This window comes from Pezoporus flaviventris, unplaced genomic scaffold (genome assembly GCF_033815535.1).
Source record: "Pezoporus flaviventris isolate CSIRO_AGI_PZ_B2104156 unplaced genomic scaffold, CSIRO_AGI_Pfla_v1 ptg000007l, whole genome shotgun sequence".
In the NCBI taxonomy this organism is placed as follows: Eukaryota; Metazoa; Chordata; class Aves; order Psittaciformes; family Psittacidae; genus Pezoporus; species Pezoporus flaviventris.
Genome location: NW_026892555.1, coordinates 63,303,186 through 63,325,687, shown reverse-complemented (window position 1 = coordinate 63,325,687; position 22,502 = coordinate 63,303,186). Strand labels below are relative to the sequence as shown.

The window sequence follows — 22,502 nt, the reverse complement described above, 5'->3', positions numbered from 1 at the left end:
TGGATACAAAACTGGGATGATACAAAACTTTGTGGATGTGGATACAAAACTTTGTGGATGTGGATACAAAACTGGGAAAAACACCAAGTGGGTGTGCTAGAGAGATCTTGACAGGGTGGAAAAATGGACAGACAGGAACCTCATGTAGTTTAGGAAAGGGAAGTGCAAAGTCCTACCCCCAGAGAACAATAACATCATGACCCTGCTTTGAGTATGGGGGTTGGACTAGGTGATCCCCATATGTCCCTTTCAACCTCATCCATTTTGTGATTCTCTGATTGTCTAGCAAGATGAGGTAAGTTGAGCCTGATTGGGAAACACTGAAGAAATTTCAGGAATATCTGGGTGTATGAAGCGTTGGCAGACTGATAATTTCCTGTTTTTTCCATGGTGAAAACTGCTGTGTAAGAGGTTCATATGAGGATACCTGAATTTGCTGTTCAATAGGAAACCTGAAAGATAATTTAAATTGCTAAGGATTGAATATTTCACTTAACCATGTTAAAGAGTCAAAGTTATGCATGTTACCCCACTCCCTTCCCATCTTAAAATTAGAAAAGTCTTATTAATGTGAAATAGTAACACTTAAAAAAAACCTGAACGCCTAACCAAATGGCAAGATAAGAGAGAAAAGTACATAGGAAAGTGAATACAAGGAGGTACATTACATTCTTTTAATCCATATATAACTTGAATTCTGTAAGAATAGTAGAAATGAAAATGGATTGATGTTAATTAGTTAATGAGCAAACCTGCATTTTGCCAATATTAAAACCTGCATTTTGCCATAAATAATTTGCAAAAGCACAGTGAGATAAATGAGTTAATTGTTCACTACTCCTGCACTCAGTGTTGCAATATTTATCTGGCAGATAAACAAGTTCTCTTAATAACAGGTGGATGAAAAGCTCTCCCCAACAAAGCAAATAACCTGAGAAGAGTTCTGGGTTTCAGTGTGCCGTTAATTCCTCAGCCTGCTAGAGAAGTAGAGTATTTTTTGCCATTTTTAAAAGTCACTGAACACCTTAACATAACTGGAACTGGTCAGCGGTTGGGTTCATCTATTATATTAAACCTGACTCAAATGTCAATCTATATGTAAGCTTAACAGTGGTAGAATCACAGTTACTCATCATGAGGCTCCAAAAGGTTTTAAGGTAGAAGTTTTGAGTTAAATCAAGGAAAAAGAAATCCAAACCAAATCTGTATTATTTAAAACTAAGATATAAGGAAAAAAAAATAAATCAAACAAAAAAAAACCCCAAAAAAACGCTTCTGGTTATTATGGAAGAGTCTCTAGTTTGGAAGTTAGGATTCTCCAAATCTGAAGGAATGGCATTTCAGTGTAAAGGGAGATCATTATTACATATTTATTGTTTCTGGCAGTAATGGCAGTAGTACAAGTGGGAGTACTGGTAGTATGGTAGCAGCAGCAGCAGCAGTAGTATATTCTTACACAGCATGCAGTCCTGGGGAGAAGCAGTTGTCAAATTCCCCATCATCTTGAACCATCAGACAACTACTGTTCAGTTCTTCTGTACAGGGAAGCCCAAAATACAGGGCATGTGTTGGTTGGCAAGCAGGCGCTCAGGTGAATACTCTCATGGGCTTTCTTGTAGACCACAGAAGTCTACAGTTATACAGTGCTCTGCATATGGCAATGGTGGTGTCATCATCTGGTATAATTAGAGGTGAGATCTGATACCCTTGTGGGGCACTGGAGGATGATAACCTAAACAATGGGTTTACGCAGGTCTGGTAAGAACTTGCATAGTCAGTGTTTGGAGAGTGAAACACGTGCATCAATGAGACACGAAACAAGCGCAAAACTGTGTGAAGGAAATCAAGCTGGTGTGACCAGAGCCTGAAAGCCTATAGGTGTATCCTGTCTGGAGAATGCCTGGTCCAAAACAGAGTCTGTGTGAACAGTGGCTGCTTTGCTTGCTTATCAAAGGCTCCATAGATAACAGGTCTGGTAACTGACTTTTGTTGGAATCCTGTAGCTTCAAGTTGCTTTTGCAGTAGGACTTCCATAGTTATTGAAGTGACTTGAGTAGTTTAGAGAATACATTTTAAATCTTTCTGAAAGTCAGGAACAGGCAAACTTGGGGCCATAATCTATGGACATTTCTGCTGGAATCAAAAATAAAAATGCAACATACTCTTCCTATTTGACATCTGCACAGAAGTTCAGGACATGATCTGTAAATTTGTATTGATGTCTTTTCCTTGGTTTTAGCTGGGGGATGGAATTAAAATTTAATATGATCTTGATGAATTGGAGAAACAGTCTGGAAAATATAGGTACAATTCCACACAGATAAGTGCAGAGTTCCAGCTTTAGCAATAGACCAAGTCTGTAAGTCTTTGATGTGTGTAACTTAATTTGTCAGTTTTCCTCAGTTTTGGATAGGGTATTAAATATATCTTTGTTCATCACTGACAAGGAGACATATATTTTAACAAAAAGATATTTAGAGAGGCTTTGGAACCATCAGTTCTTTCTACACCAATTGTCTCATATTTACATTTGCTATAACACATCCCTAAATCTTAATTCATATATTTTTTAAGATGTCTTACTTTAAATGCACCTAAGTCTTATGAGAAATTGTCATCTGGTAATAATAAAGACAAATAATGACATTCACTTAAATCAAAAGTATGCTTGAGAAATGATCATATGAAGGACATACTTTTTTTTTCCTATGCTTCTCTACTTTATGGCTCATTTCTGCTGCTTTTTCTCAGTTCTTCAATGTTGTACACCTCATTCACTGAAGATCTGCCTTTCTTCCTGTCTTACCATGCATGAATTCATGTATTAACATCTGGCAAATTCTGCCAGGTGTCACTGAAATAGCTTCTTAGCTTCAGTGCTGGAGATAGTATATCAGCTTCAGATACACAGATTGCTGTGATGTTCTGTCCTGCTGCTTCTATATTCTTTATGCGCAGGGTGCTCTGTAGAGGAGCTGCCAAAGGAAGGGAAATGCCAGAGGTACAAATCTTCTTGCTGCATAACACAGAACAAACAACCCCCCATTCCCTCTCCTTTTTGTCTTGTGAAACAGCTAGGAAGAGGATCAAAAATTGTGGAATAGACCTCTCAACGTGTGGAACTTAAAGTATTAAATAGAGTGGGGTTTTATTGTGATAAGAGTAGTGAAATATGGAAACCTCTTGAATCAGTTCATTTCTAAATCATTACAAAAAATCCACAGTAGGAGGCTATACTTCTACCTATTCAGAGAGAGATCATCATCGCTGCACCTCCTTCTGTTCCTTTCACCTCTGACAGCAGCCCCCATGTTCTAACTCTGCTCCTATCTTGACATCCCTATTTTACACTGTATCTGTTCTCTAGTTCTTTCTTTCCTTCTCAACACCTTTTCTTTCACACACAGTGCCATTTCACTTTGCCCTTGTAATTAGCCAAATGATTATCTATGAGATTTTATATTCTGTACATAAAATTAATATCAGGAAATTAGTTTGCTGCTTACACAGCCCCAGTGCCCTGCAACAGCCTGCCGAATTAGTCACTTGGAATATTACCGTAAATATTGATTGCTGCGATATTCCTAAATGGAATACAAATTTATGTACTTTATCTTCTCATGACAATAGTAGTCTTAAATTATGCTTTTGAGCGTACTTTATTTTATCATAGTTTATTTTGGGTAAATGGCTTTCTCATATAAATAACATCATTGTTCCTCCAGCCAGCCTGGCTGTAGGGTGGAGTTGTAAATATTAGAAGACATGGCATCACTGAAATCAGAGGTTTTGCTGCAGTAGTGATCAGGTAGTGATCTCCCAGTTGAGGATATTCTGACAATACATTTTTATGCTTACCACTCAGGAAGATGGTTATTCAGTTCATTAATCATTTGATAAAAATTACATGCAACGTGCGGAGGTAGCCTATTCCGTATGTAACAGACTGCAAAATGTTACCTCTTTGCTGCTGACAGAGGATCCAGGTTAACATTTGGCATGAAAATGCCAAAGGAAGTGGCTGATCTTTAAATCAAAGGACACAGAAAATTTCTGGCAACAGAAGGCTGCTTTTGGATGATCGTGTATTAGAGTTAAAGCAGGGACTTACTTAAAAATTCACAGTCAGCCAAATAAGCAAATAAATATGACAGATGTCATGTTGAAATCAACTTCAGGCACTTGACTTAAATTTTATAAAATATGAGATGGAGGGAAAAAAGCAAAGTCATTGTGAAAGGCTTTCGCATGTCTTGGTGAAGATAGGAAAATCGAGAGCAAGCATTATACTAACAGAAAGTAGAGTTAACATAGAGGGTTAACCCTAGGAGCTGCTGCACATTTTACACATCAGCAGTTGTGCAGGAATTCAGGCAAACAAAAGTGACATTACTGCTTTTGTGGTAAGTTTTCACATCCTGCAGATTTTTCTCAAGAAATTGAAATAGCATCGCTGCTGTTTAAAAAGTTGTGTGATCTTTGGTACAGTATAGTATAATAAAACATGTAGCCTAGCGTCTCTGCAGATCTGATTAAAAAAAAAAAGGCAACAATGGATACTTTGATGTATGCAGCATGGTGTCAGAAATGACATGAAATATATACAACCTTAGACTTGGCAACCTCCATTTCAGTATTCTTGGCAGATACGGTAGACAATATGCTCCCTGCTTGTATTTTTTCAAGCTCCTTGATTTGTGTATATTTAATTGCACACTATCAGAAGGTTATCGAACCTAATGTTGTACTTATTTTTCTCTTTCCTTTGGAGTGATGAATCGGGGATGGAGGAATGGGAAAGCAAATGAATTGGTCCTTCTGCAATCTGAAAGAATGTTGCCTAGTATCCATTTGTACCCTGTGAGGAGAAAACATTCCCTCACCATACAGAATCTGATCTCCACAGTCTATTGAGCTGATGGATCCATCAAATAGTTTTTCTTTATTTATTGGGAAAGATGCTAAATATTTCTGATTTAAGTCTGTACTCTATATGTTGATTCTGATATGCCTAGAATAGGTGTTGTCCATGCAATACATTAGCACAAAGCAGACAACATAGCTTGTCAATCACACTGATATGCATGTTAATCACTACTTTCCTAGATTCCTTGTCATCCACAAGAAATGCCTTGATGGCATTGGAACCAGCGGCATCAACACCAGTACAACATCCAACTCAACATGCTGTCAAAAACCCTTCTCATCTTCCTGCAGCTCTTGCTCCAAACACTCCTTCCCCTTCCCCCCACACAACAAGATCCTGATGTGAGATCACAGGACAAGACCAGGCATCCACGCATCAGGTCAAGAGGAGATGTAGGAGAGGCATCAGGTATGAACAACCCTCATGCGATAAACCCCCCTTTTTCTAATTGACATTTTTGTGTGCCACGTTCATCACAGATGGATTAGCTGCCATGACTGAGCAGACTCAAAGTCTACCTGAACTGTGCCTGTGAGCTGGTTGGCTCCACCAGGAAAGCGACTCCAGGCTACAGATCTTGCACTTCATTTCTCCAAACGGAAGCCAATTGCAGCAGTTAATGTGATGGTACTGAGGGTGTGTCCCTGTCTCCCTGGCATGGAAATGAATGGAGACTGTATTGCTACTAGAGACTGATGTGTCACAGTGGGGCACAAGGCGCAGTTGCCTTCTGTTCTACCTCAAGCTTGCTTTAAAGGCCCTCATAATCATGTGCTCTACAGGACTCTCTCACTTCTGTTGACTGCTACATTTCCTCACCTTCTTTTTTCTCCAAAATAAGCCTTCAAGTCCATCTGTAGGCTGGTTGAAAGAACATCAGCTTCATCCTCTGGGAAAAAAAAAAAATCCAGGAGGTGCCACTTGAATTTTTTTCCGTATTTAATCAGATATAGTAATGCAACAGCATTAACTCCGTGAAGCATAATTTAATAATAACTTACATTCTGTAGTGCGTTTGATCCAGCTGTCTGAAAACACTTTAAAATATTAATACATTAAATTTAACACTGTCCCTTTTGTGAAGTAGGTAGGTATTATAGCCTTAATTTTACAGATGAGAAGACATGGGTGCAAAGAATTTAAATGCCTTGCTCAAGGTCAAACGAGAGATTCCTGCTAGAACTAAGAAAATGAGAAGAAGGAGGAACAATGTGCTTCTATTAGCACTGCAGCAATCTATCCTGCTGATAGCTTTTAATGGAACAAAATGTGTGCATCATTGAAATCTACATACATTAACAATTTATTTATCTTCATAGGTGTAACAAGACAGTAGTGTATATGACTTCATAATCAATAACATAATTATAAATTGAGAGAGTGCATCAGAGTGAGGAGTAGACCAAAAATGACATTTTGACCAGCAAGTTTGTTCTTCTTTTTTAAGTTTTGCACTCTAATCATCTATAGCATTACTATTTTTTCTTGTTTCTTTCATAAAATTGTTGGTTTTGAGAAATAAAGGCACTAAATAAGTAAATGTGCAACCATTGCAGTGGCTGACACAGGTTAATATGAGTCTGGACTGCTGTTTCTGGAGATGAACACGAAACCCATTCCTTGGAATTCCTGCAGTGGTGTTAAAAGAAAAATGAACTATAGGGAGGTAGGAAGTTGAGATTAAAACTTGATTATGGAAGGCTGTCCTGACTTTGGGGGTTTGCCATAAGAAAGAAGAAGGTCTGGAGCACCGTTAGGGGCTGCTTTGCAAGAACAGGGACCTCTGAGACCTGCCTGTGTAGGGCTGGAAGTGTTAGCCAGAATAGAGGATGCAAAAATCAATTTTTAGTTCAGGACTTTCCAGGGTAAGTTTCTGATCAAGAATACCAGTCAAGGAAAAGCCATGCCACGGGTCTTATAATTTGAAAGAGCCTGAAGTAGGGTTTCCCCATAGTATTCAGAAGTAGTGCTGATGGGTGTGTGTAGAGACGTTACTTGTAGGTTGCAGAAGAAGGCTGATAACAACAGCATCAGAGGAATTGGGCTGAGAAGTGACCTGCCAAAGTATCCAAGTCACAGCAGAGGCAGGTTGTCATACAGCAGGAAGCCAGTACATGGACAAAAAAATGATGATGCCAGCCTCAGGATAGTAGGTAATAAAAGATCCTTGCTTCTCTGTTGTCTATTTCTAACCCTACAGTATCCCTTAGGTCTGCCTCTTGCAGTGCATTGGGATGGTACCTTTCTGACTATGGCCGCTTGGGCAGATACAAGGATGGCTTTCCGGCCACTTTACTCTGTAAGCCTGAGCACTTTTCTTCAGAAGAGCAGGTCAAGTCTTCATGCAAAGCAGGTCATAAATAAAGTTTATTTAAAAATAATGAGGACTGAAAATAAAAACCAAAATATTTTAGTAAGTTTTAGGTTTATGTGTGAGAAAGTTACGGTAAAAAAATGGCTTATATGATCCACAGAGCTGAAGTCAGTTTTCGATTTCTTTAGTGCTATATTGTCCCCAGTGCATAGGATAGAGTGTGCATGTGTAATCTAACTTCTGTTCTCCCTGGAGCCAAACAAGTGAAATTCTCCTAAAGAGATTGTCTTGGTGGCCCTGGAAAATCACTTTCTTCTCTTCAGTTGTTTCATCTCGTTACATGGATGAATATATCCCAGAAGCACTGGGAAATTTCTGATTTTCCTCCCTCCTTTTCCTGTAATCCGTTGCCACCAGTCACTTCCATAAGAGCATATTGGCTTGTTGTCAATTTGCCCAGCTTAATCTATGTAAATACATATAAATGCTTTTAACTCTACTCTCTTTCCTTTCCACTTAGTTTCATCTGACAGTCTTTGCATTTATTCTGATTTGTGTTGCATGCAGCTCTGTTCCCAAGTTTTGACTAGATAGGAAGGTTTATCCTGTACATCTCTGCTGCTACTTGATACTTGCAAATTCCGTATGTCTTTGAAGCAGTGACTCTTGCATTCATTTGTCCCTGTAGAGAGGTTTCAGATCTCTTTAGGAAACATGAGCAAAACCCTTTGTCAAACAAAAGTCCTGCTAGGTTGATTTTCCCTTGTTCTCTGTGGAGGAGAGGACCATAACAACATAATACTCCAATAAGAAGATACAGTCTGACTGCATACACAGCAATCACAGCAATCACAGTTCTTACTTCCTAGCTGGAAGGAGTGAACTCCCAGCTCCTCAAGCCAAAAGGCAAAGGCTGTGTTTCTGTCCAGAAAAGTCCAAGCAGTGGGATAGCAGAGGTGGAGGAGCTGGAGAGGAGTAATAATCCCAAATCAGGACCTCAGTTAAGTTTCTAGTTATTGTTCACTCTTTTTTCTGTGTATTTTTTTTCATACCTATTCCCATTTGTTAGTCTATCATATGGTGCTCCACCAATGTCATTTGCCCACAGTCACATGGACATCTCACTGTTCCTAGTCATGTAAAAACCCCTCAGGCTAGGTCCAACTTCCCTAAATCTTCCTTCCTTCTCAGCCCCAAATCCCTGGTAGAGCAGGAGAAATGAGAGGCCTTCCTTCTGTCTTCATGTAGCTAACAAATACTCTGTCCTAAAATAACCTTATTCCAGGAGTTGCTTTGTATTGGTTCTCCTGAACAGTACTTCACAGTGTCTTGGACTTAGGATAGCATGTGCCCTTGTGGTACTATTGATGAATGGATAGTAAGAAACTCTAGTTAAAATGAAGCAAAACAAAAACCTCCTCAAACCAGCAAGAAAGAACAAAGAAGTCACCTATGCCTTGCCTCTTGCCTCATTGAAAGAGACAACTATTTGCTTCCTGCTGGAGGTTTATGTTTAATGTAGACAGATGTGTGACTGATTTGTATGCTGTGCTAGTTGATGATGGAGGAACTGAAGCCCCAAGCCCAAGGTAGTATTTTCATGTGTGTGAAATAGAATTTTTGTTTGTGTGAAAGGTTTTTATAATCTGATCTGCATAGATTGGCTTAATTTGTACCGATTTTTATAAAAAAGTTTGTTCAACAAAGGACATTTCCTCAGCAACTAGCTTTAAGTCCTACATCTGCGTAGAAATGGCCTTTATCTTGGAAAGTTACAGAAAATAATATCTGAATAAAAAACGAGAGGGTTGCCAGAGAGCTGCTTAGACATTCCAAGTGTTTCTTTACCCTTAAGACTAAAGAAAGGGGCAGAGACTAGATACGGCAGCCAGAGATTTATGCAGAGGCATTTGCTACGTTGCCCTCATGAACTTTTTTTGTCATTTATAATGCACTTAATGGTGTATTATCTTCTCACCAATACATTGATCTGTCAGAAGATAATAATAATAGTATGGTATGTACACCATATATAGTGTACTGTATTGTAGCATTTACTATAAAATGAAGTTATAGCGGTATAAAGTAATAGTGAGAGACTTCAGACCTTCAAGCACCTTTAAGGAAGTAGTTTAGAGTATTTTTTACTTTCTTGCTGTACGTGTGAGCTAATACAGAAAGATGGCTCAAAGGTGGCTGTTGTTCTATTTTTGACCAGAACTAGGTTTCCTTTTGTATGCAGTTAGAATTCTGTATTTTGGAGCATGTATGGTCTATAAAATGTTGTAATTTTAAAGTCAGGTATTACAGAGGCAAAATAGAAATTTATTTATGAGGTAGGGGAACGTCTAATTTCTCAGTCACTCAGGGATGAGCTTATGATGGAAAGACAAAGGAAGAACATGGGTAATCCATTGGTTATCAGAAAGGATGTATTGTCCAGACCAAAAACTCAGGAAAACAGAAGGCAAGCCTGACAGTACCAGCAGCCTCCAAAACAATCTACATCATTGTACCTTCTTACAAATGAAAATCTTTCCAGGAACACTTTGTTCTGTGGAACAGAACCTCTGGGGACAGTAGGGTTCTCCTTTGCAGTTTCCTTTGTGCAGCTTTCTCCAGGTCTGTTTTGTAGGCTAAACCTGGATCTTCTGACATCAGAAGTACAACCTCTCTGTGTTGCTAGAAGATCAATTACATCAGCAGGTCACAGTGGTAGGCTCTTGCCTGTTCATCTGTCAGCAACAGAAAACTTGTCCATTATCTTTCTATTTTAGGAATGTCCATTATGTCTTTTTAGAGAATGCATGTTTTGATCTTGATCTGAGAATATTTTCTGAGTAGTTCAGTGTGATTCTAAAACTGAAGTCTTTTTAGTCAAGCTCTTTGCCAAAGGGAAACCTTTTTGTCAGTTGTTTTCTGCTCTTTTGGGAGCAATTTCAGTGGAAGCAAGGTGTACCGTGGGCAGAAGTTGTCCTTTCCACAGGATTCTCTTCAGTCATTGTTTGCTGGCTGCTGGCTGGATTGCAGAGATCCAAGTCCAGACACGCAGATCATGTGGACATAGAGCTGGTTTTCAACATTTTTCTCATCCTGCTATTTTGGTGTAATTCAACTCTAATTTCAGCAAATGTATAAGAAAGATAAATTCTTTTACAATGTGGAAATTATAATAAAACTTAGATCAAAGGTTTTGGCAGAAGATGGAAGAGTGGTTTTGGCAGACATTGTAGCATAATGACACCTCAGAGATTCATTGTCCTATGCTCTGTTCTCAAGGAATATGTTATTTATCAACAATAGCAATTTTTTGTGTTTTTTTTTTTTTAATTGACCATTATTAATAATTTCATTATATGTTACCAGATCCTGGTATAATTTTGTATTTGCACAGGCTTAACGATCCATGTATGCTTTTGCTTTCAAGATGGATGATTTAAAATACCAAGTTTAGTGGTTTTGCTCAGGCAGTAAGAAATGCAAAATGACATGTAATGTTTGACAATTAAGGGAACACTGTCACAAAATTAAACGGCAATAATTTCAAATGCAATAGGAAATTTGATCCAAAATATTCTCCTCTTCTTGCAGAAAGACTGATGATCCTGGGTAGGAAACCTTGTAAAAAGTATTTTTGCATGACAGAATTTGTTCCACATAACAATATTTTACTTTTCCCCTGACAAGTTCTTTGAAGATGCCTATTTTAATGACTGTTGAAAATCTATTGAAGATCTGGAAGATAATCAGCATTAACAAACTTGCCTCCTCTGTACTTTTGTAGGATTGTCAAATGCAATCTTAATTTGCCACAGGCATTGTATGTTTATTAGAAGTGACATTTTCCCATTTTCCTCCAAGCAGATGGCTCACATGTGCAGAAAAAACTATGTGAGAGAACAAAGACTGTCTGTGATGCCTTAACACTCCTCAGTACCAATATTTCTGAATTTTTGTCAAGTGAAGACCTGAAACGAAGTCTTCCTATTCTACCTGTGTGCCAAAAGCTAAAGCAACATGAACTGCCTGCATAATTCCTTGGTAGCTTATTTTCAGATCGAGCACTTCATCTGTGTGTGTATGTGTAGGCATATACATGTATGTACATACACATTCTTACTCTCACATGCTTGACAGTATTCAAAATCCACATTTGCTAACCAGAGAATGGGCTAAATCTCTATTATAGCCTATTTCTGTCTTTTATTATTAAGATCAGATGTAATGTGTATATTAAGCTTGATCATTTTATCCTGGACATTTGCTTTACAAATTTAATTTAACACAAATAGGCTTTTTTGAGCTACGCTACGTAAAGTCTTATGCACGCACAAGAGGAATTAGTGAGATTAATGTCTGTGAGCACTCTGCAGGGGATGCAACACACAGTAATAATTTGGGTCACAACGCCTTATAAAGTCAATGGCATTAAGAATTTTTAGCATAAATTTAAGGTGATGCATCATTCAAAAAAGTAAAGCTTTTTGGACCCTAGACCCAGTAAGTATCACCAGCAGATCATAAAAGTTTAATTCACACCTCCTTCTGGAAAATCCACTCATCTTTCTGGGAAGAGTTTGCCAAAAGTGCGTATAGCCAGATTAGTCTCTTACATGGATGACTAAGTGTAAACAAGGGACTTAATGCTAGCCTGTAGGTCATACATCAGAGCTAAGAAGTTCAAATACAAGACCTTAATTTCTTTGCCTCTTTCATAACTAATCTAATGTTGTACGCACACCAGTTGTGTGTGTCTAAGGGATATTAGCAGTATTGAACATTATTTTTTTCTTTGGATATCTTCAAGCAAATAACAACAAAATTGATAAGAAATGTTAATTTCTGGTAAAAACATGACTAGAGCATACGCTTTTTGCAGAATCAAGAACTTGCTCGTTTAGTTTTCATACATTCATTTGGAATGCTTTATTTGCTTCAAAAGGATTAATCTTAATAGCTTTAAAAATGAAAGTCTAAAACTAGCAGGAATTGTTGGCTTAGGACCTACAACAGGGAATTAGTGGCTTCCCACTCACCACTAATGAGTGGATTTTTTTTTTAAGCTCTGTTTATTTATAAGCACTGATGAATACAAATTCTTTTTAAACAAGTTATTTTAGGGAACCTACTCTGCTTGAATTAAAAAAATATTCAACAGCCATATCAACAAAATGCTTCTTGCCCAAATGGCAACATAACTTCATCTCACATTAAAAATGCAGCCTGCTTAAAGAAAAAATATCTAAATTTTTAGTAACTTCTGAATAGGTACCTCCAAAATAAATCTTTTCTTATCCTCAGGTACTTTTTTGGGGGCAGCCTAAGGTACAAGTACATACTATCATGCACTGTCATTCTGTGTACAATATACTACATAAACAGTCCAGAAAGTTAATATTTAAGGTGATCTGTAAAGGTATTTGCTGAGATTGAAGACTGCATGCCTTAAGAACATTAGGGAGAAAAAAATATTCAGCTTTTGGGATAGCGTAAGTGTTCCCTGTAAAAGCTTCCTTTAAAACACCAGTGTTATTCCTTCTACATGCTGTCAAAAAGAAATCTGAACAGAATAAAACCAGACTAATAGTGGAGTGTATTTCAATATACAAGAACAGAAGTGAATGTTTTTGTCCTTTGGGAACTGACCAGTAACACTCTTGCTGTAGGTTTTTCTTGCAGATTTCCAGTTTTGAATCCACAATGTGTAGGAGACAACTAGTTAGGCAGACTTAAGATCTTTTCTTTTTTTGTTCTTCCTCAACCTCAGGTTTTATTTTAAAATTTCATTTTTCAACATTGTGATGAAATTTTCTTTTTCCTATAATGTTTCAATCTTCTTGACTTCATGCTTCATGTTTTTTCCATCTTCAGTTTCTGCTTTTCTAATTTTCAGCCATGATGTTCTTTTCCACTATTCATGGAGACTTAGACTGCCTGTGTAAGTTTCAGGTGAACTCAGTTACCCTGAACAACCCCCAAAGACCCAGCCTCTTTTCTTGCTGCTTTTGCAGGCATGCTTTTTTGTTAGTCTGGGATTCTTAAATAAGGGCTTCCCTGAATCTTTCTTTACATACCTAGCAGTCCTAAAAACCAAATTACTTTTCACCAGGAAGTGGAACTACACGGCTCTGGCCATCTGCTGCTGCTTAGCAGGGGAGTTGTTGTGGTCTTGGAACAGCGTGCCAGAAAGGTCAACTAGTTTCAGTTGCTCAGATTACTCCATTGACAGGTTGACCTGTAATTGTAACATATTAAAAGTCAGTTACAGTGGGTAATGATTTGCTTCATTATCTTTAAGATGGAGGTGGGATAATTTACTGCATTCCTGTTCTGTACTAGCATTGCCCCTCAGATTAATTTGGGGCGAAAAATTACACTGTGATAAAATGTGGCATTAAGTAGATACAGGTGCTCCAGTTCCTGCATCATGCAAGTGGATATCTCATTCTGTGTTTCTGAAGAGATATACACTATAAAAATGTTTTCCCATTGGTGTTTTTGCTAAAATATGTATACATCTTCTGCATACACAGAGGAGCTGATTGTTGTTTGTCACTGACAAAGCTGTATCTCGTGGAGATAAGGCTCCAGATCATTATGGAAGATATATAGCATAATTATATATATAAAACATGTTAGTTATGTATTATGTGTTTACTATATGGACATTTAAAAAAATAGCGCATACTACCAGAAAGTATTGAAAGGTGTTGCTGCCTGACCGGAAGACGATGCCGAGCGTGTCATTGAAATAATTTTGGTTAAAATTGCAGTGTTTGAAAAATAAATCTATAGAAATGTATGGAAAAGGAACCACTTACATGCAACATGCAATTGTGTGAATATCTGCAAATGTAGCACAATTTTTTTTCCTTGTTTGTCCCTTGGCAGTTTCCAGCTGAACAGCTATGCATCAGACTCCATCATTATGTCTGGCAGCTGCAGTGCAACATGGTTTTAGAACTCTCTGTGATTTCAGCAGTGAAGCACAGCAAGCACTTTATTAGCCAAATAAAAGTAAAAAAGTCCCGAAACTTGAACTATTTTCTGTATCTATGGTAATGGTGTGCAATAAGGCAGGAAGCCTTCATTTACATCGCTGTTACTGACAGCTCGCAACAACTTGCCCAGTTCTGAGTTGCCTGATTCATACAGCATCAGCTCCCTCTCCTAGCACCGCTTTTTTCTCAGCTCTACCCATGCTTCTCATACAATAGCCAGCTCCCCTAAGATTTATTTTCTGAATCTCAAATGCCAAGATGCTAGAAAGAAAAAAATAGTACAAAAATGATAAGAAAGTGTCCATCTTGTAGACACGGTTTCTCTCAGATTCCTTGAAATGGTGACCTTGCTGGATGCCCCAAGATGAGTAGATCCTTTCCTTATCTCCCTCAAAAGTGTATTTTCATATCTATTAATACATTGCTTTCAATGTACTATGACATGAAAACTGGATAGCCTGGACCCTCAAGTAGTTAGAGAGGCTAAGTGATTTGGAAAAGCAGCAGCAAGTTCAGGAGGAGTGGAGCAGATGACAGATGCTAGACAGAGAGGGTTCTGAAACATGCTTTCTTCAACCTTTAGTGCTGCTGGTATGAAGGTTTTTGTTGTGTACTGAATTTTTTTTTGTTTCAGGGGGTAGCATGTGGGAAATTTATGAAGAAATGATAGACCTATTCCTTGCTCCTTCAGAGACAGTGCATATGCTGCTTATTTTTCTAGCCTTTTTTTTATCAATAGCAAACATATACTGTTTGGATTTATGCTAGTGGGTTCTTCCATTGTTTTGTTTTAGCTAACGATCTGAGCAGCATATAGCTGGCAAAGCCATGATGGAACTGGAGTGAAACATAATTCATGCCTCCCTCCATTTAAAAGGAAGAATGAAAATTAAAACAGTTGTGGGTAGAAAACAGAAAGGATAACTGGCTCTAAGTGTGTGAGTAGACCTGCTTATGCAAATCTCTAAATCAGTCTTCAGAGAAAGTACTACCATTGAAAGGTATAAATACATTTTAATTCTTTCTGAATGAACATCAATGTGAGGAGGTGTGTAACTCCAGTTTCAGTACAGAACAATTTTATTCCATTTTAATTTGAAACAGTTATTAAAGTTAGATAGCACTCACATTTCAAAGTACCTCTTTAGGGTTGGTCAAAGGTAAGGTACATTTATATTTCATGTGTAACTAGTCAGGCTCTGTAGCACCTTTTATGGATTTAAATATTCTCTTGGGTCCCTTCCTAACGAGTGCCATTAGATAAAAGATTCAAACAAAAGCTGAATAGACTTCAGCAAAACTGGCAGGTGTGTACAGAAAATACTAAAAGATCCTTAAAGCAAAAGTACTTCAGTAGACATTTTCACCAGCTTTCTTAACGTATTTGCAAATAGGTGTTTGTAGCATACTTAACTTTTAGGTAGAAGTCTGGTTTAAAATCTGATAGTATTGGCTCTGTCCAATTTAGGTGTATACTTCATTAGAATCATAGACATGTTGGTTTGAAGGCACCTCAGAAGGTCACATACTCTAACTTCCCACTCCAAGTAGCTCTCTTTCCTGCACTCCAGTGGGTCATCACGGCTCAGTTTGCCAAACTTCAACAGCCTCCAGGGTATGGATTCCATATCCTTGCTAGGTCACCTGCTCCAGCACTGCTCCAGTGAAAATGTTATTCCTGATGTCCGACTAGATCTCCCATGCTGCAGTTTGCAGCTGTTGCCCACAGTTACAACATCTGCCAGGACTGTCACATTCGTAGCTCCTTTTCAAGTACTTTGATGTTGCTACACAGCCTGCTCTCCAGCAAGCTAAACAAGCCCGGCTCCCTCAACCTCTCCACATGCTGGACTGTGTGCTCCAGGCTCCTGACCAGCCTGCTAACTGGGCTTTTGATTGAGGCCCAAATCTGGATATTCTGCATACAGTGCCAAGTAGAAGAGAGTATCTTCCCTTGTTTAGTCTAACTACATCTAAATACATTACAGGCTAATTGCATCATGTCATAGTGTTTGAGAAATGTTTGAGAAATACGGTAAGATATTTTCTAAAATAATGCTGTTCTTAGAAGTTCCACAAAAAAAATGGGGTATACTTTTAAGAAGTCTTGCCAGCATAAACAGCACTATGCAGTCTGAGATACATGAGTCTTCTTTATCATAATACTAAAAAAATTACTTTAAAATGCAAGGCCTATTTTCCTAAAACTTAAGTTGAAATTCACACTTGATTAGGCTGGAGAAGGGAGGCAACATGGAAGGTGATTGCGGGCTAGTTTCATCTTTACTTTCTGGCTGTGGACTCACAAGATACACATCTCTTGCAGTGCTGTTTGCAGGGAGGTCTGCACAGGGGAGATCTGTGAGCTCTCTGTGAGTGCAGAATGCCTTGTATCATTTCCAAAAGAGATGTTGCTATTCTCCACAAAGGTACTGAAGGTGATATGAGGGATTTGCTTTACTGATACTTTTGACGTCCATTTTGGGTTGTTTAATTAAATAATAATATTATTAAAAATTGTATTTTTAAAGCAGAGATGATTCATTGCTCAAAAAATAGTAATTGCAGAAATCCATCTTAATTGCATACAGTACACATAATTTTTAAGAATATAAAGGAAACAGTAGATGCATCCTATCACAAACTTTGTAAAACGTGTAAACTTCTATGTATAAATTGTATTATTTGAGGAGATTCTCCTCTGTGCTTCTGATCTCTTGATTTTCTTTGTAGTCCTTTGTCCAGTTTGACATTTACCACAGCTCTCATTCTAATAAAAAGTGGAAACATATTTCCCGTTTTGCTTGCTTTTTCTTTCATTTCAACTTCACAAGATTGGTTTTCTTTAGAAATGTATTGTGAACAACCAGATCATAACTGGTTTTTAAATGCAACGCTACTTGGCATAAAGAGGCAGTGTCAAATCTGTTTGTAATTACACAACAGGTTAGGAATTGATACCACAAATGCTAAATTTTTTAATCTTAGGATAACAAGCAGGGTCCTAAAAAGAGAACTTTTTCATATGATGTAACTTTAGTAATCAAAAAAGTGTTCCTATCCCAGAGATGTCATTCTCTTGGTACAAGATGTATGATAACAGCTAAAAAAAATACTCATGTTCTTTATAAACTATTGCTGGAAAGCATTCTAATGGAAGCATCTAACACTGAGTCTCTTGCCTGCATGACTGCTAGCTTTTTAGCAATTTTCGGTTAGGAATAATTTACTGTGAAGTAAAATATCAGTGAGTCAGTAGCTATGAATTTACCTGTGTTTCTGTAAAAGTTATTACACTGTTGATTCCATCTGAAGATCGTATGATTTTATTTTAAAGCTTCTGCTTCCCCCAGGCTACCAGTTTTGTTTGATTTCTTCTTCCAAAGACATTCAGGATCTTCTATTAACACTTTAAAAGCTAGTTACAAAGATAAAATAATTTAAATATGTAGTCAGAAAATTGGGTCTAACATCTCTTTCTCTGCTGGAAAAAATAACAACAGAGTTTCTACCTGGGATATAGCAGTCCCTGTGGCTTTCAGGCTAGTCTTCCCCTTCTGGTGCTCCATAAGTCATCGTAGCTCAGTTAGATGAATTTGAATACACCAGGCAAACAATTAACATATAAAAAAAAATCTTCAGATTTAAAGTATTAAAGCTTATGATGCAATAGGAACTACTGGTATTATAAAGTGTTTTCTTTGTCTATTTTGGTTTTGGTTGTTTTGTGCTTTATTTTTTTTTTTTAAAAAAACTTTCTCATTTTACTCCTTGAAACCTCCATTTGCCAAAAAACCTTCGGTTTTTTGATTGACTGTTTTCAGTGTCCAATGAAAGTGCTGATTTTTAACCCTAGTTACTGGTGAAGACAAGTGAAAAAAGGATGACCGAAAACAGTCTTCAGATATTTTTTCCAGATATTGTTGGAAGAAACAAAATCTTTACAGGAAGCCCTAGATAGAAAGTTTTTTTGAAATAATGGTCACAGGACCAGTTTCATGGCTTTTTTTGAGATAAGGCACAATACCAGTGCTTTCTCCACCTCCTTAAACATCCCAGTAGAGTTTGTAATGCAGTAAGCAAGGGTAATAAAGCTTTCTGATTTAAGAGGCTACTCACATCTTTTAGAGAAGACCCTTGTTGTAGTAATTGACTCACTGGCTGTACATTACCTGACAAGCATGTTTGCCTCACACTCTGAAGTACCGGCACTGCGACTGTGCAGAGGGGTTAAAGTGGGAAAGTGCATGGAGCCCTTTGCTCAGCTCTCCTTCCACCAGAAACTGGAGCACAAGAGGACTGAGGTGCACCCTTGGCCCCATCCCACCCTACAGCGACATAGGTTGGATGGCGATGGGTACATCTTACTAAATCTTTTACTGCTCTTTCAGTGTTTCTTCATAGAAAAATGTTTTAATACAATCTAACTTTGGTCATCTAAAATTTTTCAGTTGATGCAATTGAAAGAGAGAAGGAGGAAAGATTATGCCTAAAAAAAATATTAATTGCAATTTAATAAGATTTCACTGGTTTTTGGAACTCTTAGTATGTTGTTGCCTTCCAGGTGGAAAGGTACCAAAGCCAATCTTCAAGCTACAGTGTACTGACCACTGCTTAATAAAAGTTATTGGCCTGAGCAGGTCTTTGTGCTTATCCAATGGCTCAGTTCTTACCAAGCTGCTGGTGTGAGAGACAGCTGAACCTAGTTTACCAAGGCAGACATGGATTGGTTTTTGTTGTTGTTTTGGTTGGGTTTTTTTTTGTGCTGTGTTTGTCCCTCTCCTTACCCTCTCCCCCCCAAATCAAAACAAGTGTTTATTTGTACATGTTTATCTTCTAGGATAATGTGGTGTTTATCTTCTAGAAGAGCTAAACACTAGTACACTGCCTGTTGTTTTCCTCCTTATCATTTCAGCATCTTTTTGAAAGCATATAAATATACATGACATGCAAATTAGGGTTTATAAATAAATAAATAGAAGTACTTGCATTATTGCAGATGCGAATGTTGAGGTGACGTTACAATCATTTATAATAGCTTTAGAATCATCTCTCTTTACCTTTACCTCTTTAACTAATGTCTGGAAGCAGTGACTGTCATGCAAGCTACTCAAGTATTTTAGACAACTCATTTTTACTTTGCCATGTTATTCTATTTGTTATATACAAGGTGGCTAATCTGTGCAAATGCAACAGGGAAACAATTTTCTTGCTGGTAATCCTATTGTCCAGAAGGCCAGCCCTTGTATGACATCTTTGTAACTCTGTACAGTGATTCCCTCAGCAGCAGAAGCAGACATGAGGTGTATGTTACATGGGAGATGTATTTAACTCGCACAAGCTTCTTACTCCTTGAGGTGGAGCTGTGAAATAAAGAAGAAAAAGTAATTGTACAAATAAAAATCTGGACATCAGTTTCAGAGATGATAAGAAATTAAATACTGCCAATATGTGTGAAGGAAGAAGAATGAGTAGGGTAATAATACTCTGATATCAGTACTAGAGACATATCCAGGTCTATGTCTTTAATAATGTTGAATGTCTCCTCTATAGAAAAACATTTATGACCTCCTGCTGTAATGTAGGTTGTCCTTTATAAAAAACCTGGATACAATAGGCAAAGGCTTGAAGTGATCTGCTTGAAAATGTCATTTGAAGATCACCCCTGCAGAAATAATACAACAGCAATGTCTTTAGAAGAAGAAATCAAACAAAACTGGTAGCCTGGGGGAAGCAGAAGCTTTAAAATAAAATCATATGATCTTCAGATGGAATCAACAGTGTAATAACTTTTACAGAAACACAGGTAAATTCATAGCTACTGACTCACTGATATTTTACTTCACAGTAAATTATTCCTAACCGAAAATTGCTAAAAAGCTAGCAGTCACGCAGGCAAGAGACTCAGTGTTAGATGCTTCCATTAGAATGCTTTCCAGCAACAGTTTATAAAGAACATGAGTATTTTTTTTAACTTCTGGATGCCTTTTGGCAGATACACCTAGCTTTGAAGGACATTTTGTGTTTTTTCCCAGTGCCATAGTGGTGCCAATGACATTAGTTTAGTTGTACAAGACCTCAGGGTGGGGGGAGTTAGATGACACTAACTTTTGGCTGGGGAAGTTCCTGTAACCTGACAGCAAAACGAACAACAGGTGTTAGGTCTTATTGCAGTTAATGGGCTTCAAGTTTTCCTGTCATGAGCTTGAACATAAATAATGCTCTTTGCAGTGCAGGTTCCACAATGACAAGGCAGAAAAACCTTTCAGGACTGCCAAAAATCTGGGCTTTGGATTTGCTTTTTTTTTTTTTTTGTTGTTCCCACCTGCCCCGATGGAGACGGATATAGGTAAGTGGGAGCATATCGGAATAACAAAGCATGCAGAAAGAATTAGTAGGCTGGAGAAAAACACCAGCAGAAGGCAAAGGCAGCCTTCCAGTGCAGCTTGTGTCACACTGTATATAGACTGTCTTGTTTATAGCAAATGAAGCTTTGAAGACAAGGAGCACCTGAAAATGTGATTATAAGCATCAAGCCAGTGGTAGCAAATCAAGTACTACTATGCAGAGATATGCAGGTTTCTGGGTCTTCCAATATTCTAGCGAACCAAGAATGCAACTAGCATCTGAAAACAGAGGTAAGGCGTGAAGGGCACAATAATACACACATGCAAGAGTGCTTTCTAGCAACAAAGAACAAGCGACTGAGTTAAACGCACAGGTGACCAGTTTGTCAGTGACCTAGTAAAATGGGTTGAGACAAGGTGACCATGATAAGGCAATAAAAATCATTCCAGACAACGTACCAAGAGACGTGCAACCTGCAAACTATTTAAAAAGTAACAAATAAAATCCTATAGAGAGCTGAACAAAGCAACTGTAAACCTTGTATTTATAACTGAAAAAAAGTCATTGTATCCCAGTAAAAACAATGTGAGAAAAAATGAATATGTCCTTTATGAAAGTGGTTAATGTAAAAGACGGAAGCCTACTGACATAAAATTGCTGTTCGTCAGTCTGAATTTTATGCAACCGGTATCTACAAAATGCCATTATATTTAACTATGAATAAAAGGACGATTAATAAAGAGATTGGAAGTAGAAGGGGCAAAGTAACACAGCTTCCTGTAGTTTTGTAAGCTTCAAATAACTCCTTGAACCATAAAGAACTCCTCTGGAAATTTTACTTTCAGCGCATTGCCAGAAGTAACCTTAACTTTACTACTGTATTCCTTGTGTGTGGGCAGAGGCATTGGTTAGCACTTAATGACAAAGAGATTTAAAGCTGAGACATAAATATAGTGAGTAGCAGTGAGGTTATATATAATGGAAGTGCAAGTCATGTTCCTCTACAGCCATAATTCTGAAAGAATAAACACTAAACTGTTGTCCTTAGGGGCCTATTTGAATTATTCCTATGGCCTGGTTACGAGAAGAGTTACTAAAAGGCTTGAGCCTTGGCAAAAAGAACATCACCTGGAATAAAATCACGAGTGAATTGTAAAATGATCTAAAAGCCTCTACAGACTTTATATCCAACTAATATAATTGTTTTGGTTTTCTGTTGTAGAGAGAGAAGGACCACAACTGAGATAGATAGACTAGCTTGTCATTGCCATATCTTGAACACAAGCTTTTGTTGCTGTTGAATTCCTGAGGCTCACAACTTTTAGGTGGCCCAAGTTCAATTTTTGTGTTGAAGTAAAGCCATACACCTGCAAGCTAGCACAGATCTTGCTGGATCCTAGATGCTGCTGGTGAGTGCCCCACAGGGCTATCCAAGCCTCTTCTCCAGTGGTTTGGAAAAGACCGTAAGATATCTAGTTCCAACCTCCCTGCCACGGGCAGGGACACGAAACAGGAAGTTGTCCAAAGGTAGGAAACAAGAATTACTTCCAAGAGCTTGCACTAACTCTTTGCAACCTGGTTTCTCATTGAAAGGAAGATCAGATGGCAGGTGACAGCCCTGCCAACATCTCTGCAATGCTGATGCCTATGCAGCAGTAAGGCTGGCTGCTTCAAGTACTTCTCCACCCCACAACCAGGGCTGCTTTGGTGGGAAGACACCAGGAGAGCTTTCCCACTTGTCAAGCTCTGTATTAACTGAATACAACCTGAGTTTGTAAATAGCTTAATGTTTATTAAAAATAAATAAAAAACAGCCCTCCACAAAGCAAACGGTTCTCTTGCCTATCCTGGGTCACAGCTGAGCGGCTGTGAAGAAGCATTTCTGCTAATGCAGTACCAGTCACAGCAGAGG

General features: G+C 38.0%; 1 protein-coding gene across 2 annotated transcripts in view; it reads left to right on the top strand.

The window, feature by feature from the left end:
• GABBR2 (gamma-aminobutyric acid type B receptor subunit 2) overlaps nucleotides 1-22,502 on the top strand; it is a 445,208-nt gene that overhangs the window by 30,387 nt on the left and 392,319 nt on the right. Inside the window, exon 2 of one of the 2 annotated variants that reach the window (XM_061449005.1) lies at nucleotides 5,107-5,335. The exons of the other annotated variant lie outside the window; for it this stretch is intronic. The gene's annotated coding sequence lies outside the window, so the exon portion shown is untranslated. The remainder of the gene's footprint in view (nucleotides 1-5,106; nucleotides 5,336-22,502) is intronic. 2 annotated transcript variants of the gene reach the window in all.